We start from the raw sequence: 5507 nt of genomic DNA, 5'->3' as shown, positions 1-5507 counted from the left end.
GCTACGAGGGCATCCGCGCGCCGGCCCGAGGCGCGGGGCTGCGAGCTGCCCCGCACGCCGCTCGCCGGGTTATTTCTACCGCCGGGGCTGTCGGGCCGGTAGGGCGGTTATACGGGAGGCCGGGCTGACGGCGGGGAGGGTTTTCCGTAAAATAAGGGGGGTGGTTTGGGGTTTGAGGGTACTTTTTTAATGCAATATGTGTATATATATATATATTTTGTATCACGAATAGGCTAAATTTGACCTCAGACATTCGCGGGTCAGGAAGTGGCTCTACGAGAAGACAGTAAAGCGAAACCACCCACCTCCTCGTGCCACGTGAGCCGGGGCGGGATGGGCGCGGGGCCGGGGAGCCCCGCTCGCCCCTTCCTCCCCCCCGCCGCCGCCGCTCCCCGCCGGGCTCCTGCCCCCCCAGATCTCTGTGCATTGCCAGCGCCGGGGGGAACACGTGGCCCGCAGGGACGGCCGCGGCCGTCCGGGGCAGCGGTGCCGCTCTGCAGCCGGCTCGGCGCCAGCACCGATCCCGGCCCCGCGGGGACGCCCCACTGCCCGGCCGTGGCTCCGGGCCGGCAGCCGCCCCGGGGGACGCAGGACCCCGCGGGAAGGACGCGCGGGACCCGCGAGCCGCCGGCCCTCGGCTCCGCCGGCCGCCCCGGCGCATCCCGCTTCCCTCTCTCAAGCTCGCTGCCATTTACCATCTTGCTCAGCCGCTATATTTAGCGGATCAAAACTAATTTTAATTTATGGAAGGAAATTGCGCTGCGGTTCCCACGGCCCCGCTGCCACCCGCCGTCCCGGGCCCACGCACGGCGCGAAGGTACGGCCGGTGGCCAGCCCGCCCCGCTGGGACCGCGCTGCCCGGAAAGAGCCAGCTCTTCCCTGGGGAAAACACGCAGCGGTTCCCAACTGTCCCCGCGGGCCGTGCRGAGCCGGGGCTGGCGGYGCGGGCACCTGCGGCCGTGCCGCGGGCAGGTGGGTGGCCGCCGGGCCGCGGGGGCTCGGCTCTGCCCCCCAACGTGGGATCTGGCCCTCGGGGTGTGGGAAAACGAGGTTTAGCACCCCGGGGCTCTGCCCCTCCGCGCCGTGCCCCGTGAGCCCGGAGCAAACGCCCGGCACCGCGAGGGGCCGAGGTGCAAGCCGGAGCGAAGGGGCGGCCGGGCCTCCCGCGACGCGCGGGGCCGTTTCGGCAGCCGCCTCCCCGAGCAGCTCATTACCGGAGCCGCGGGTGCCGCTCCCGCCGGGGCATCGCCCGCGTCCGGCCCCGGCGCCCCGACGGGGGTGCCCTGGCCGCCAGCGGCTCCGCGGCACAGCGGGATGCCCAGCCGCCGAGCCCCCCCCCCCCCCCCAGGCCGTGTTTAAGGGAGGAGACGCTCGGCTCGGCCCCGGCCGGGCCGAGGTGCCGGCGATGCCTGGCGCCCCGCCGGCCTCCGCGCCCTCCCACGCGCGCGTATCTTTAGCCCGGGCTCGCTGCTCCTTCGCACGCACCGGCCTTGTTTCCACCCAGATGCGCGGCAGCTTTTACGAGCCCTTCGCCCGGGCTGGCACTCCACGCCCCCCGGCCGCGGCCGGGGCTGTAATTAACTGCACGTATCCCGTGCATCGTTAGGGGTCGTTTGCATCACAGCAGCGTGTGCAAACTTCCTACCCGAACTCCTCACCAGCGCTGGGGCCGAGGCGACCCCCTGCCCCCAGGGCGGCGAGTTTTTCCTGGTGCAGCCCGCGGGCGCTGGCGGCAGCCTCGGTGTGCGGCGCTGCGGGGGGACGCGCCACCAGCACGCGGCACCAGCCCCAGCGCCGGCTCTTACAGCCGTGCAACCCTGTCTGGCACTGAGCGGCCTCAGAAAAAYGGCTGAAGTCACCGAATTGGACAAATTCGCCCTAAATCCATTCTGCAGCCGGAGCGGGCGGTCGCTGGGGGAGTGACGTGGCGACGGCGGCCGGAGCACATGCTGCATCCGAAGCAGGCCCTGGGTCCCAACTGGGAGACCCGGGCCGCCAGGGAAGGGGGCTCCCTCCTTCCCGCCTGTCTCCAGGGTGGGGGGAAGAGGAAGGAGAGGGCAGGTTTTCCCCGTCCCGGCAAGCGCAGCTGGCAGCTGATGGCCGGGCAGGCTCAGGGCTGGGCTTGCTCCATCCTCACCCTCTCCACGTGCTCGTGGCTAAAACACTACGGACAGACACTGCTTCTCGCTGAGGCTCTCTCAGAGCTCACTGCACCCTTCCGCCTCCGCTTCCCTCCCCAGCAGGAGCATTTGGGGGCAAAACGGGGAAAAAAATCCATTTTTGCCAAGCGATTGGGATTTTGCTGCAAATCGAAAACCAAACGTGCAAGAGCACCTGGGTAGAAATGGCAGGGAAGAGAGGGGCCGGTAAGCACCCGCCATCCGTGCTGGGTGCCCCCCGGCCTCCCCACATTTTGTCGGAGGACAACGTCGCCGGAGCGAGGGCGCGGGCCCCGCTGTGCTCCCCGGGGAGCCGACGGCGCAGGCGGCCCCYGGAGCCCGGCGCGGGGAAAAGGCCGAGCTTACCGGCGCTGCTGCAGCCGGCCCCGCTGCTTTTCAGGTGGGCGTTTAAACAAGCGCCCAGTATAAACCAGGATCCGGCTGGCAGCGCAGCACCGTGCACGGGCAGGCGAGCGGGAGAGCCGGGAGGAGCCGCTGGGCAGCGGGAAAGGAGGGCAGCCCTCGGGCGAGCCCGCCGCCCCGCCGGCTCCGGCCCCGTGCAGGCTGATGCAGACCGAAAGTCCCTTCCCCTGCAGGCATCGCCGCTGCCCAGCGCGCTGCCGGTGAAACCGCTGCGATGGGCGGAGGCTTTTCGGTTCCAGAATGACTGTGCGGAAGGAGGACGATGGTCACGGCCCCGCAAGACGAGGCAGCTATTTCCCCCCTCCCTTAGAAACACGAGCGCGCGCACGAACCCTGCAAGCCGTAACGCTTCGGGGCTGGACCGCCGCCTTCGCTCGGCGCTCGCAGCCCTGGAGGGACCCGGTCGCGCTTGTACCAGCGGCCCAGGAAGGGACCAGGCTGCTCCTGCCTGGGCTAGGCCGTCCCGTGCTAGAGCTGGCTGTTAATTCGGGAAATGGTGCACGTTTGCTGCCGGAGGGCGCACCGGAGGCAGCCCTGAGCTGCTGCCCCTGGCCTGAGCCCATCAGCATGGAGTTTGGGCTGCACGGGTTGCAAACCCTCGTGGGGTTGTTCCTGAGAATGCCAGAATTAGTCTTGTTGAGAGGAGGAAAATCCAAGGGTCTTAAATATAGCAATTCCCCCCGCCTTCTCTTCCGGGTGTAACTCACACCCCAATGCCATTGGGCACCTCAGCCAAATTGAACCTCCGAACCTCCACGCCGCCGTGCCCGGCCGGCCGCAGCCCTCAGCCCGAGCRCCGCGGCCTGCCCTGGGCCGCCGTGCCCGCTGCTCCGAGGCAAGGGGAGCTTAAATCAGACCCGGGGCCCRCAGCCATGCCCCAAATCCACGCCCCACGCTGCACGAGCCTCCCTCGCGCAGCAGCCAGGGAGGTGGGAAGCGTCTGCGAGCCGGCTCCAYGGCTGGGTCACCCGGGATCCGTTTCCAGCGGTGAGCGGTACCGTCTGCCCCAAAGGACGCGCACGGACCGAGGGGATCACGGCCCGTCRCCTCCCCAGCCTGAGCCCCGAGGCAGGTCCCTGCCCGCCGGGGAACCGCATAGAGTCACCTGCCAGCTGCATAGTGAATTCGTTACCCATAAAACCCCGTCTCCAAAGCCAGCAGCTCTGGGAAACTTTCTCTCATTAAAAGAGTAAAGCCCTGGGGACAGGGACTTGCTGGCAATCGGTTGCAGTGGGCAGGAGGATCCGGTGGAGGATCCTCCGCGCTCTCCCTGGAGGGACGTACAGCGCAGTGAGACTCGCCGGCACTGGGACAATTTGGAAATCTCATGTGCTGGGAAGAAAGAGCCTCGGACGGGTCAAATCCCCGCTTGGGAGCATCCGGGTACCGAGCTGGGTCTCAGCGGTTCAGCACATGCCATAAACCACTGGGCAAGTGCAACAGCCCAGCAAAGATAGTGGGAAATTAGGCGTCAGGTCCCACTGAATTCAGTGGGGCTGCAGAGGCACCCGTGGCCCCGCCGTGGGCCTGGGGCTGGGGACCTGCCCTCCCATCACCACTCTGTGCAGACCCCGGGGCCCCATCTTCCCACCTTCGGGAAGGGGCGAGGAGGGGATGCCCGGGAAAGTCAGGACGGGACGCAGTCGCGCTGGGCGATGGCTCCAGCGGTCCCAGCAAGCGCTTCAGTTTCTGCTGGAAGCGTCCTCCRTGGCGGATGGAAATCATGTCAAAACCCAATCGATAACCATCATCCCGAGCGTTTTCCAGGGGCACTGGGCCACAGTGCGACCTGCCAGCCYGGGGTCGGTGCTGCGACACCGGGGCACCGGGGGAGGGACGCGGTCCGAGGAGCCGGCTGGCCCCGGCCACGCACCGGGGAGGCCCTGGGAGCCGGGTGGCCTGACCCAGGGCCCGGTGTGCGGCAGCCTTAGTGCTGCAGCTGAGCAACCAGCCCCGCTGCCCCATGCCTCAGTTTCCCCTGAAGTGTGGCGGGCCAGGCAGAGCTCAGCTGCTGCGCCCAAGGGCCTCGCTGGGGCCCRGCAGTGCCGGGAGGCCAATGCCAGGGCCAGGCCCCGCGTCTGCCTGGCAACCTGCACTTTTGGGTTAAACTCAGGCGTTCCTCTCTGCGCAGACACGAGTAAAAATAACCGCCCGGAGCACAGAGCAAACCACAGGCTTTTTATAGCGCGCCACCCCTAGACGGCAGGGCGCGGGGACAGGGCTCCGCCGTGCCCAGGGCAGCCGCAGGGCGCCGGCCACGCCGCACCGGCACCCCGACGGGCCGGGCCGGGCCGGGCCCCCACCGCTCCCCCAGCCCGTGCGCCCCGACGGGGCGGCCGCAGGCGGGGTCGTGGGCGGCGGTTGAGGGGCTCTGTGGGGCCGGCGGAGCCCAGACCCCGCCGGCGCCGGCACCCCCCGGCACCCTTCGGCGGAGCGCGGCCGCGCCCCGACGGCGCCCGCTGGACACCGCCCCGGGGCAAACTGCCGGCGCCCGGGCCGGTGCCGGGGGCTGGTGCCGGTCCCCCTCCCCGGGCTGGGGCGGCTGCGCGCCCCGGTGCGCCCGGGACTCCCCGGTGCGCTCGGGACACCCCCCTCCCCGTCCGGGACACGCACCTGAACACGGGCTCTTCCTCCTGGGCAAGTCCCCGCCGGCACGGCAGCGAGCGTGCGGCGCTGCGGCGGAGCCGGCCCGACCCCGCTCGGGTCGGGTCGGCTCGGGTCTGGGTCCTGGTCCCGGTCCCCGTCCCGGTCCCCGTCCCGGTCCCGGTCCAAGTCCTGGGAGCAGCCCGCCGCCGCCGCCTGCCCCAGCCGCGCCGGCCGCATTTGCATATCCCCGCCCATCACCGGGAGAGATTTGCATAGCGCTGCCGGGCTAGCTCGCCATTGGCGGGTGCCGCTGGGCTGTTTTGCATATCCCCGCCCCTC

General features: G+C 69.7%; 1 protein-coding gene across 2 annotated transcripts in view; it reads right to left on the bottom strand.

Annotated features, from left to right (window-relative positions):
- Positions 1-5272, bottom strand: part of MEF2B (myocyte enhancer factor 2B) — a 10393-nt gene extending 5121 nt beyond the window's left edge. For both annotated transcript variants that reach the window (XM_085315330.1, XM_085315331.1), the window contains exon 1: positions 5196-5272. The gene's annotated coding sequence lies outside the window, so the exon portion shown is untranslated. The remainder of the gene's footprint in view (positions 1-5195) is intronic.
- Positions 5273-5507: the final 235 nt, after the last annotated feature.

The sequence above is a fragment of the Rhea americana genome, unplaced genomic scaffold, assembly GCF_003343005.1.
Source record: "Rhea americana isolate MKP2758 unplaced genomic scaffold, rheAme1 scaffold_428, whole genome shotgun sequence".
NCBI classification, from domain to species: Eukaryota; Metazoa; Chordata; class Aves; order Rheiformes; family Rheidae; genus Rhea; species Rhea americana.
Note: the sequence above shows the minus strand (reverse complement) of the source record. Positions and strands in the feature narration are given on the sequence as shown.